Source organism: Gopherus flavomarginatus, chromosome 7, assembly GCF_025201925.1.
Source record: "Gopherus flavomarginatus isolate rGopFla2 chromosome 7, rGopFla2.mat.asm, whole genome shotgun sequence".
NCBI classification, from domain to species: Eukaryota; Metazoa; Chordata; order Testudines; family Testudinidae; genus Gopherus; species Gopherus flavomarginatus.
Window position 1 is genome coordinate 84,121,310 of NC_066623.1, and position 12,995 is coordinate 84,134,304.

Sequence of the window (12,995 nt, forward strand, 5' to 3'; positions counted from 1 at the left end):
GTATGTAACTTGGACTCCAGCAGTTTCTAGCTATCCAGATAGTTGCACTGGTGTGACTGGCCACATTTTTCATCTCTGCTTGGAAAAAATGATGGGACTTTCTCTTTTGGATGTGGACCTTGTTAGTTACCGATCACGGTCACCTAACGACTGGGTTACTGATATGTGAGACAGTAGCTGAGGTCATTCAGAAATTTCAGCTGGTGCAGAATGTAGCCATCTATAAGTTTCATGGTACTTCTCACATAAAGCCAATTATACCCATTCTCTGTGATCTGCACTGGCTTCCATTTAGTTTCCTGGTGTAGTGTAAGGTGTTTTTTGACTTCCAGCACCCATAGTGTCTTGTGTTCTGGATATTTTAGAAACTACCTCTATTTTCATATGATAATGCAACAGTTATGATCAGCTAAAGCACTGGAGTTTACAGCTCCTGATTTAAATCAGAGATTGTTAGTGGCTTCAATAGATGAGCCTTCAGCTATGGTACCCACCTTTCCCCTAGGGTCTAGTAGAGTCTGCATTTGTTGCCATTCAGCTCACCTGGCAAAGCCTATCGATATACCCAGGCTTTCCCTGGGGCGGGATTGTTGATCAGGCAGACTGGGGATTAGAGAGGGGCTGAAGGAAAGGAATTTGTTTGTGGATGGTAGGATTTTTTTCTGGATAGTGAACCCCAAAAAAGTGTTCTTCTAATGACTGTAATGGTGCCCTAGAGCTGCTTTTTTGTAAATACAAAAATAAGGCCTCTCTACACAAGGTAGTACCACTTAAGCTATACCAGTATAGTTAATGCAGTACCATCACCCTACTGTAGACAGTTATATGGGTATAAAGGTTGGGCACAGCTGTTCCTGTACAGGAAAAGGAATATTTACTGCTCTCTACCTGACACATATTTTGCTTTGCTTGTGGCCCTTAAAGCTATTTTGAAACAGTTGCTTGCTCCTGTACCACCAGTGTGCTTCATCTTCACTCTCATGAAGGACATACTGGGTAGTACAAACATATAAGTAGCCCCCCAGTGGTAGATGATTCTAAATAAATGCAAACAGTGGAGATGCCAGATTGTCAGAAGACCCAGAATTGTTCCTTCCCCCAAAAATGGCTCTGCAGAACCTGCAGGACACTATATGTCCTCTCAGGAAAAAGGCCTGAGCTGGCTGGTAGGACATCCTTAGGAAGTTAACCTGTGCAGACCACCACCACTAGGCCAGTGCATCACTCAAAGCCACCTGAGCCTTGTTGACAGAGGTGCATTGGCTTCCTAGGGGCCCTCTGCACAGGACTCTGTTTCTCCTGTTGTCACACATCACTTCCCATATGGCATTTCTTTGGAAATAATAGTTTCCATGCGCTCACAAAAGCATCTTTAATTTGGTAAACTCTGGGTGTGTTTGCAGCTCATCTTGAAAATATCTAGATGCTTATTATTCAACTTCGAAAAAAAGCTCTAAGAGGGTGAAGAGAAAAAGCCTGCTGCATAGCAGAGTCCTCTGGTACCTGGTTACAACCTAGGGAAGGGGTGGTCGAGGTGTAAAGAATAGCCCACATGGCACGAGCCCCCCCACAGCACCCTAGTTTTTGACATGGAGTTGATGGGAGACCACAGGTCCCACCATGCAATGGTCCATCGCGTGGCCTAGTGGCCCTCCTGTTAAGTTCAGCGCGGCTCCTGAAAGGCTGGGGCCCGTAGTCTCCCCATTGCACGCGGAGGTGGCTTCGCTCTGCCTGGCCCGCTGGCGCCCATGCCCAGGGAAGGGGGAGGCGAACAGCAGACACCCACCCACGCCTGAGGGAGCAGGTGGAGCGTGGGGCTGGCAGGGGAGCCCCTGGGAGGAGCCGCTTTCTGAGCGTTTCCAGCTGAACGGAGATGCGGGGCGAGAGGCTGGTGGGAGCTAATTGCTGTAATTGGCCGCCCCGCCATTACCATGTCCTTTTGGCCGTGCAGCGTGTTGTGGGAACACGAGTCCCCGCCCCCTGACAAGAGCTCGAGAGGCGCGCGGGCCCCGCCACATCAATTATTCAGGCCTCTCTCCCCGCCCCGCTCCCGCGTAAACAAATCCCCCCCGCCAGCGCGGCGTGCGTGCAAGAGCTCGGCCTGCTCCTCCCTCGCTCCCTCAGCGGGCCGGGAGCGGCCTCCGTCAGGGCGGGGCGGGGCCCTTCCCTTTCTCCTGGAGCCTGCGGGCTCGAGCTCCGTCCGACAGGGCGGCTCGCCAGCTTCGGGGAGGAGCTGAGCTGCTGCAGGACGCAGCCCTGCCGCTGAGGCTCCGTCTCTACTCCCGGGCATCCCTCCCAGGCCTCTGCTGCGAGCTGCAGGCCAGGCCCAGCCATTGCAACTGCCCCGCTGGGGGGGCGGGGGTGTCTCCTCCCACCCCGTAGCTATGGGACCCGGGCCCCACAGCTGTGTTAACTCGCCCGCTCGGCGGGGGCAGGGGCAGGGAGACGTTACGGGCCATTGAGTCGGGTTTCCCTTTGCAGAGCCCCCCCGCCCAGTCCCGCGGGGGGTGATGGCAGGAGAGGGCTAAGATCAGGCAAGCGCGGGTTCCCCTCTGACACTTTGTGTGAATGTTTCCCAGGCACAACAGAAGCACGTCGGCTGATCCCCCTCCAACGCGTGTAAAGACAAGCGAGAATCTCCAGGGGGAGAATATCAGGAGAACTGAGCATCAAACCCACCTGACTCCACTATTTCTTCTCCAAATAGTGATTGTGATGAGGAGAAAATTGTGAAGAAGCGAATGGGTAAGAGTAGCTGGTAGACAATCTCTTTGGGGACTCTCCCTCTCTCTTGTATACATTGGAGTTTAAAACCCAAAAAGCAGCAGTTTAAGTCAGTACTTCAAAGATTTTCGGTAGCGAAAGGGACACTAACAAAAGAAAGTGTCTGAATAACAAACACAGCGCTCTGCCGGCGAGTTTTAAGACATTTTAAGTGTAAAGAATAAGTGACATGGCAATCATCCCCGCCAACTTTGCTGCTTTCTGATTCGGATGGGAGGGTGAAATCTTGCTAACAGCTCGTGTATCTGTATAGTTAATTGCGACCTGGCTGCATGTTCCTGTTGAGGAAGGATGCAGATGACAAGTGAATATATAAAAAAACAGTTGACAAAAACAGGAAAGAAAGAACTGACAGATGAAAAGACAGTCAATGCGGAGCTAACAGGCAAAAGCATCAGTACAAAGTCACATACCTTCTGAGAGGAGCAGTAGTTTGTTTTATTCCAGATCTCCAGAGTTTTATCTACTGTCGATGTGGTGGGGGAGAGAGGAGCTCATGTGCCCTGTTTAGGATACAAACATGCAGATTAGATCAGACTTCTGACACCATGTTTCACTCAAGACTTAAAACAGAGGAATAAAACAGACTTCCCCCACTGAGGAAAAGGAAAATAAAACAAAAATCCAAGACCAAGGTTTTTTTTTTTTACTTGTTTAAACATAACCGTTTTAAATATACCTAGAGTTCAGCAGGATCAGTGGGTCTCTTGTTATATTCGCACAAGCTTAGTGTGTTGCTCTCGAATTGAGATGAAGTTCAATGGAAGCCTTAAGCTTTCCGTTTCTATTGTTTAAAGGTTGGGACAGTGGGAGAATATCAGGCCAGCTCCCATTTTTCATCACTTTTGTATGATTTTAAGTTTTCAATGAGACAAGTGTAATTACTAGGCATTTAACTTTTTGCCAGGCTCTTTCATTATGGCTTTGCATTTGCACCTCGCCTTTAGAGAAGTAATAACATTCACAGTCAGGGGTAAATCCTGTTAATGAACAAATTAAAGTTCAAACAGTTATTCAAGTTCACAGCCCTGCTCGCTGCTCCTTTTAATAAGAGTTATACATGTTACTTTCTCTCCGAATCTCTCCCCCCTTTTATTACTTTTTAAGCTTTTCATAAACACACCCTGGCTATATCTGCCGCTCCCAGCCTCAAAGCTTCCTCCAATCCTGGAGGGAGCCCTAATCCGACCTTAATTTGGTAACTTTTGTAAAACACATAAAAGCTGGGGTACTACCTTTTGTGCGCTCAAATGGTTATATAATAGTGAAACAAACCAAAGGGAAGTTCCTGGACGACTCGTGCCTTTCTGCTGGTCGCTCTACCCCCGCCTGGACTCTTTGCCTGGACTCCTCGTGCCCCTCTGCTGGTCGCTCTACTCCCGCCCCTACATTGGCAGTGAAATCCTGATTACTCCCTCAAATTCCTAGGGAGACATTGGACTTGGAGTTTTCTGGGCAGATAGGGAGCAGGTGGCCCTGGACAAGGGCTGGTCTTTCTCTCCAGACATCTGCCTGTCTGTGTATCCATCTCGGCGGTCTGTCTGTGCAGACTGACTGATTAGGGTTGCCTGGCTCCTGTCTGGCCTGCCCACCTAGCCAATCTTATGTAGCAGATCTGTCCTCCCTGGTCTATTTTAGCTCTCCAGTGTTTCACCTATGTGGCCAGTGGCAGCTGTGGGCCTGCGGGTCAGGTCCCCTCCCCGAGGGGGGTCTGTATGAGGCCCGCAAGACGCAGGAGTTGCAATAGCAGCAGCAAGGTGTCGCTTGCTTGTCTGTCACGGCCGCGGCCCCGCCCGGCGATCGGAGGGAAGAGGCGAGCTCGCTGTTTGCCAACAAACTACGCGGCGCTTCCTGCGGCTGTCCCGAGCTGCCTGTCTGCAGATGAGAACCAAGTGCCGTTCACCGAGCTCCCTTTCCTGCCCGCACCGCTTCCTCCTCCCCCTGCCTTCCAATCTTTCTCAATTAAAGTGTCTGCCGGCCCCTAGGTATTTGCATATATGAATCCTAATTCCTCTTGTCCATGGCTGCCCGGCCTGCGTCCCTCCAGGTGGTGCTCCATGCGACGGACCGGCCCTGCAGCCCCCGCCGGCGCTTTCCCCACTTTCAGTGGCAATTGTCAAATTCCGCTCCTTTGTTTTACTCTCCCTCCCAAAAGTTCAAGGCAGAGCCGGTGCAAAGCGCTAGCTATGTACAAATCGAGGAGATCACACTCCCCATTATCTACCTCCTGGCGAGTGTTTGATTTGTGACATCAAAAGCTTATCAAGACAAGCCTACAGAAAGCACCTAGCGTAGGCTGGGCTGAGCGTGGAGGGGAGCGATCTCGCTGGTTTGGATGGTCTCCCTTCCCAAGGAGTGGGGTAGCAGGGGTGCTTAAAAGGGTATGACTGCCACAGCAGATTAAATCGCTGCACTGAAGAAAGCTAGTGGCCAGGGCCCGGCTGACTGCTAGCTACCCGGCTGGTAGCGTAAAGAATTTCCTGACGTGTACCCGCAGGGCAATATTGGGGGTCTGGCTGGCCGGACAGAAGGGGCTTAATTGCTATGCCTTGTTTTTTTGTTTTTGTGTGTGTGGTTGAAGGTTATATAGAGGCCCTGAGTCCTCGCAGCCATCCGCTCCAAGTGGTTTGATATAATCACCATGACAACTGCAATCTATGAGCGTACAAATAATAGAGATGAAATAGACAAAAGATTAGCATGCCATGAAAAGTACAATAAGTTTCTTATTTAGCATTTAGATAACTGTCTTTCCTTCGGAGCAGGCTTCAAAGTTGAACCCAGTTTAGACCAAGAGGATTAATTCTTTCTCCGGCATGCTTCATTGAATCTCTCATTACCAAACTTTGTCTGTATTGATGTTAGATTTGATTGAAGATTAGAGCATTTAGCAAATCTTGCTTTTCTGCATGTATCAGGCCTTTTCAAGCACAGCCCGCCCTGCCCAGTGGTCAATACCCTTACTTTTATCCAGTGTCTGCTTCATTTAAACTTAATCAACTCCATCAATGAACTGGAACAGGGAAACGTCCCTGCGGTGAGAATGTTGTGCTTTTCTTAGATAATTCTCTGCCCTCTTTCCCAATCCATTGGCGTTAAACCTAAAATTGCACTCTGATGAACTTAATCAATATGATAATGACAATTGGGGCTGAATGGCTCTGCTAGGGCTCAAAGTGGAAAAGGTAGATGGCTGGGCCCATTACCCAAAACAACTTCTCTTGTCTTGCCTTTTCTTTTGTGTGAGCTACTCCTATCTTTCTTTTTTTCTTTCTTTCCTTTTCCCTCCCCCTCCCTGACACTGAATACTGCTCATGCTGGAAAATGATGCATCTTGGTGAGGAAAAGTGAAGCAGACCAATTGGCTCTGTGAATTATCTGGCTTGTTGCAGTGAATTATTTGCACTGTTTCCTTTACCAGTCAACAAGTTTCTGAGGTATAGTGCAGATCAATCAAAACTGACAGAGCGCATGTGAAGCTTTTACTGTGTAAATCTGGACCTCTTGTCCTGGCTTCGTTGGCACTGGCATCTGTATATCATTTTTATACTGCTACCAGTAGAGCAATTTCAAAAGTATTTGCAAGGAAAATGTATGTCCCCATCTGTTCCTGGAATCATAAATGTGCCACTTTCGGAGGGTTTTCACTGGTAATCATATCTTTAATGATGAACAAACTTGTGATATATACCTTTCCATAAAATGGGGTTTTCTTCACTTTATTGTGATTGGCTAGGATAAATAGCTTTTCCATATGTTAGGGAGATAAAATATAAGATTAGCTGGGCTCGTTTGTTTGATCATAAACAACAGAAAAAAATCATTCCAAATACTCTTTAAACAGAAACAACTACAGAATTAAGTTGTATTAATTGGCTATCTATGGCCCACCACTAAGGGGTAAACAATGGCCTCCCTGGAAATGGCATTTTAAAATAAGATTATAATGTTTTGTTCATTCTGAATTATAATGCAGTCACTGATTTTAAATATTTGATTATTTTAATTTTTGAGTCATTTTTTATCTTCAGATTTTTTATTTTGCAGGTTTGCTTTTGATAGCAATCTCTACAGCACAAAGGGTGCTATTTAGTAAGTTGCCATGTATATTTAGAAAGCAGATGGGGGGAAAATGTCTTTAGCGGTCTTTGCATGCTATTGTTGTAAAGGGTTCTCAAGTAAGAGTGCTTGAAATGTAAATATTCAATTTTTAAACCAGCCAATCTTTTGCACTTGCTGGACGTGTTGAATAAAGAATAGTAAGGGGAGTTTTTTGAATTTTGTTGCTCTTCATGCTTAAGGTAACATTATATATGTTGTATGAAAATTACAGGTGCAATTGGGAAACTTACCCAGAGTCCATGACAATTTGTCTGTCTAATGAACTACCCTGGCTGTTGTGTGAGAACCATTTTGGTTTTATTACTGGTGGTGATACTACTTTTCAACCTTGGTATGTATGCATATTTTAATATATGCATTTCTGTGTATAAAGAGCATTATTTTCTTCAGTATTACATAGAATGCTAATGAATACATAAATAGAAACGCTGTCATATATTCCAAACAGCAGTGAAAAGGACCATGAGATATGTGTTTATCTCTCTAGCTGTGTCTTTTTGTTTATATCTATACATGATCACAGACATATGCAGAGCACATGAATACATTTTCTGCTGTGATGTGTACTGATTGATACATAAGCATATGCACAGGATTGTAGGGAAACATTCATTGTTTACAATGTTGCTTGGTATTTCTTACAGGAAGCTGTCCTCTGCCTTGGAAGATTCAGGAGAAAGACTGGTAGCTATAGAGCACCTATGATGGTAGACAGTATAATATACTGGAAATCATCATGCAGTTCTTAAATTATACTAAGCCAGAAATGATGTGTGCATGGTCATCACTAATATATATAATGTAAAAAGTGTACTGCATTTCCCGCCATTGAATAGTATCTTTACACTACAAGATAGCTATTGAGCAACTATGGGGTCTTCTGATCTCCTAATAGATGGAGATTTGCACTCCTAACTACCATCAGTCCTGAAAGAAGTTAAACACTTAAATCCATCATATAGTGAACACCTAAGGCTAGATAAACATCTTGACACCTTTATGTAGAAAAGCTGTAAACACTCCATTTTCTTTATTTTTGCAAGCATTGGAGAACCATAGAACACATTGCATTTATTTAACATCTTTGATCATCTCACCTGCATTCTGCCCTCTGATCTACCTTAGCCAAGACCACTTCTAATGATCTACACCTCTGAGCAACTTTGAGATAGCAGACATTTTTTCCAAAAGAACCTGACATAAACATTCATTTCTCCTTCCTCCCTCTCCCCACCGAAAAAGAACCAGTGGGATTTAGAATCATACTGATGCAAAGTCCAGGATTGGCATTATTCGGTTCTGAATCAGCATCAGATTTGATTAATTAAACTGCTAAGGGAAAAAAACCACTTGCTAAATCTTATTGGAAGGCTAGGATTCTGGGCCTTCTAGTGATATAGATACTGCAACTTAACTTGTCTTGGCAGGTAACATGATATTGGATCCCAGAACTGTGACTATCACTGTTTACAGAGAGGGTCCTTTAAATCACTTTTAGAGCTTTTAAAAGTTTTAAAACTAATTAAAATGTTTCTTTCCACCAGTAACCATAATTGTCTAGCACAACCTGCCCTCCGCAATAGGAGGATAGGAATATTTGTATTAACATAGATTTTAAATTTTAAGAGATTTCCAAAAAGAGTTTTAATCTAGTAGTATTTGGCATGAAGGAAGCACCTGTGCTATGAAAGGGTATTGACACACTTGTGATAGTCCCCTTACCTCAGTGTTGAATCCAGAAAGGCCAATTCTGCCCCCACTGAAGTCAAGGGAGCAGAAGCTATGCTGGTGTGATTGCTATTTTCAGTACACATTATTCAGGCAACAACATTTAGTGAAAATGTGGAAAGGAGAAGTGAAAAAGAAAAACCCCATGGAAATAAGTGAAGTGTGGGCCTAATCCCCCTTCCAGCGAACTCAATGAGAGGAAGAAGATTGGAGGAATCATGTTGGACCCCTCAGTTATTTTTGTCTGTTCAATCGTACGCTGTAAGATTAAAATGAACCAATTTAGGGCCAAATTCTGTCCTGAGTTGTATGTGCATTGGCTTTCACTGGGTGCACCTCTGAGGCCAGAATTGGGCCTTACATTTGTTTGTTTAGCTGCTGTTTGAATTTGCAACTTAATGCATTTATTAGACTGTTTTCACAGTGGACTACACTTTGCAGTACACGTCATGCTTGTTATGTGTCTATCTAAAGCTCTCCAATGTGGTGTGTTTTAAACATTTGGGCCAGATCCTTCATTCTCTTTAAGTTGACTTCAATGGAATTTTAACAGGAAACGTGGGACAATCATGTACTAATTCTCTATTCCCTATATTCACACACTTGTAACTTGGCTATTTCTAAACCAAATTTTATTGGACCAGCCAAAGGCTTATTACTTAGGCACAACTCAGCTGGACATTTGCTTGAATAAAGAGTGCAGGATCAGGCCAAAGTCACTGGCAAATCTGATATTAAAAATAAATCTGTTATTTGAATTGCCAAAACAAACAAAAAAAAGTAAGGAAGTGTTAAAATGTGAAAACACGTTTTTTTTTCCACATTCCCAGGGCCCAACCCTACAAGCACTTTACATCCAGAGCTACCATTCAAACCATGTCACTAAGTCAATTTTTAAAAAGAGCAAAATAGAATTTGAATTGATCTCTCTATACACACACACATATCTTTGGGCTGGGAACAAGCATGTCATTTTTTCCAGAAATGTCTGTAAATAGATTTTCATAATAAAAGTGCTTAACCTACTTAGAACCCAGCACTCACTATTTTGTGCAGCCAGCACTCTCATTGACATAAAGAGGAGGCTGGGTTGAACAGTGAATGCAGAATTGGGCCCCACAACTAATGCATAGCTTTGGTTCATATCAAGATTTTACCTCACCTCCTAGGTGTTCCACGTATGTAGATTTGATTTTTTTTCTTTCAGCAGTACACTGGGAAATAGGTTATGTTTGACACTATATAGTGCTTAGTGGCTTATTGAACTGAATGTTTCTTGGAACAGCAGTGGCTCCAATTAACTCAATTGGCATTAAAATTTAAGTTATGAACATTTCTATTATTTTCTTTGTAATTCAATCCAAATTAAGTAATGCATCCTAAATTGTTATTGTATAAAGAATAATTGCACTTTGACATTGTGCAAAAAGGGTTTCTGTTCTCTAAGTAAGCAACGTTGATTTAGAGACAGTGAATGTATCTTGGCATATTTAATATCCTAATGGTCTTGTTTTATCCTTGACTTTAATTTTACAGGGGATATCCCTCCTATATTGTGGAAAGAATATAAGATGAGCTTCACAATTTCATTATGGTCGCTTTCATATGCAGGAAGCTTTTCAGTTTAAGAGAAAATCTGAATGTCACTTTCATATAACACAAACATTGTAAAAGCAATATCTGTGTATCAGCATTTCACTGTGTATTTTAAAGGGTAATTAAAAACCACTTAAGAAATAAATTTATATTTATGTTTTAAGATTATTGTCAAACATCTCTTTTTTTGTATGCAAAGAAAACCAAACTGGGATTAATAAAATTCAGGAGCTGTAGTTAATGCTATTAAAAGCAGAGGGCAGACATTTACACTGCAATGCATTACTTATTAGAGAAATCCTGAACAGTTTTTTTTTTAAATATTGTACAAAAGTAATCTTAAGGAATTCAAGAAACACTGCTGCAAGCTCTGATCCTGCACTTCCTAGGCAGTTAAACCTCTCTCTGAAATCAACTGAAGCCCAGTGAAGTCAATGGAAATTTTGCCTGTGTAATGGCAGCAGGATGTCCAGCCCAGAGCCTCTACAGTTAAGAGATCACTTTGAACTAGATGATTTTGTATGATTGATGTGTGAATAGAATTATTTGGTATTTTTATAGGGGTTGGAGGGATATTACAAAGAAGAGGACGGGGGGAACATTGCATTTCCGATTAATCATTTAAAAAAGTAATACCAAGGCCATGACTTTACTTTTTCTTCAAAAAACATAGTGGAAAAAACTAGATGGTGCCACATTTCCCAATGGTCCATCTCTGATGAAGTAATGTAAGGAGTTGTATTGTCCTTAGATTTGATTCCATGGCAAAGGACCGATGACACTGTTGATATAGAATTTAATGAGAAGATTTCTCTTTTTGGCTGTCAATTACTGCTCCATCCCCAAAACTAAAGGAGTCTGCTGTTCTCACTGGATTTAGCATAATCGTCTGCCACAATCTTAATTGTTTAGGAGATTTTAGGGATCATTTCCTCAGAGTTAATTCAGAAACAAAGCACAGAGATAATAAGTCCCTTTGTCTGCTCCTCCAATAACTGTAGAGTGATTTCTTTCATGCCTCTCTCTAAGTATGGAGCACCCTTTCTGAACAGATCCGTAAAGTCATGGTCCTCTCCTCCTTCAAATCTCTCTTCAAGTGCCACATCATCTGACTCCAAGCAATCAGCCACCTGGTGATCAGTAGGGCTAGAAACAAACCCAACACAGAGAAACAGAAAGGGATTTCATAGATTTTAAAGCCAGAATGGACCATTAGATCATCTAGCCTGAAATCTCCTGTATATCATAGCATTTCTTCCAATTTCTTCTATATTGAGCCCAGCAGGTTGTGTTTAACTAAAGCATATTTTCCAGAAAGGCATCCTGTGTTGAAGACTTTAAGAAATGGAGAGTCCACCACTTGCCTTGGTAGTTTGTTCCAGTGGTTAATCATCCTCACTGTTAAAAGTTTGTATTTATTTCACGTCATTTTACCCTTATTTAAATGATTCAGACTCATCAAACTGTACACAGTTTGAGTCTATATAATCTAAAATCATATTGTTAACCTACTTTCCCTGCCTACTTTTCTCCCATTTTCTGTCACACCAATTTTCTTTTGTCTGGTCTGTAATTAGATTGTGCCAGGTCTTTACTCTAAAATAATGTACAATCAGATTCTGATCCTGGCTGAGACCTTTAGGTGCTAATACAGTATAAATATAGACTAATAATTCCCAGAGTTAATGAAGGTCTTGAACACCTCTGGGTTTCAATGGGAGCTGAGGGCACTGGTGACCTCTCAAGGATAAGGCTAGTAGGCCCAAATTTTCTGAAGTAGCCTCTAATCTGTGATTCCTTAATTTTTGGATGCCCATCTTTTGGGACACCAAAGATCTCATGTTTAGAGGTGCTAAGCATCTGCAGCCCCTACCAACTCCAGCATCTCTGAAAAATCAGGCCCCAGCTGCCTCACGTTGGGCACCTAGCATTTAGAGACCACATTTGAAAACTGTAGTCTGCTAGCAAAAGGTCTAATCCTGCTGACTCTTGAACCAATGGGAGCAGGCTAAGGCCCCACACCTGAAAGTGCCTGGTTTATGGCACTCTAAAACAGTGGTTCTCAAACTTTTGTACTGGTGACCCTTTCACATAGCCTCTGAATGTGGCCCCTCCTTATAAATTAAAAACATTTTTATATATTTAACACTATTATAAATGCTGGAGGCGAAGTGGGTTTTGGGGGTGGAGGCTGACAGCTCATGACTCCCCATGTAAGAACCTTGTGACCCCCTGAGGGGTCCTGACCCCCAGTTTGAGAACCCCGGCTCTAAATGGAAGACCTAAAGAGACTCCCCTGGGTGGGTGGGTTCTGATGAGTATTGGGATAAATATGTATTGAAGGCTGGTAACTATAACTAATCATTGCAGAACTTGTGTGAATGTTTGTGTGTGAGTGATTCTAACAGCTGTCGGTACTGTTCTGTTGTATTTGCAATAAATGTGGCGATTTGCCTTATCTCTCATAAAATCCTGCTGGTATTATTTTATTAGTGAAACATGAGTGGTAGAAAACAGGCTTTGTTCTGTAACAGTCCTTCCCAAGAGTTTGAATTTTTCTAAGTAAATGGTTTCCCTTGGCCATCATATGTTACAAGTGACCCATGATCTTCAGGGCCCTGCTGTTTCAAGTAGCCAGGGTGTCACCTGCTACGTAGGATGAAATACAGCCTCCACAAAGGAGCCATTCTTTACCTGCCATTCCAGCTGTCCTGCACCCAGTCTTGGGGACCTAGGTAAATGAACCTGTGCTAGCTAGTGAGGCA

General features: G+C 43.1%; 1 long non-coding RNA gene across 1 annotated transcript; it reads left to right on the top strand.

The window, feature by feature from the left end:
* Nucleotides 1-2,435: 2,435 nt before the first annotated feature.
* Nucleotides 2,436-10,393, top strand: LOC127055343 (uncharacterized). The gene is made up of 4 exons (XR_007775456.1): nucleotides 2,436-2,745; nucleotides 7,118-7,237; nucleotides 7,551-7,613; nucleotides 10,171-10,393. It is a non-coding gene; the product is annotated as an uncharacterized LOC127055343 (long non-coding RNA).
* Nucleotides 10,394-12,995: the final 2,602 nt, after the last annotated feature.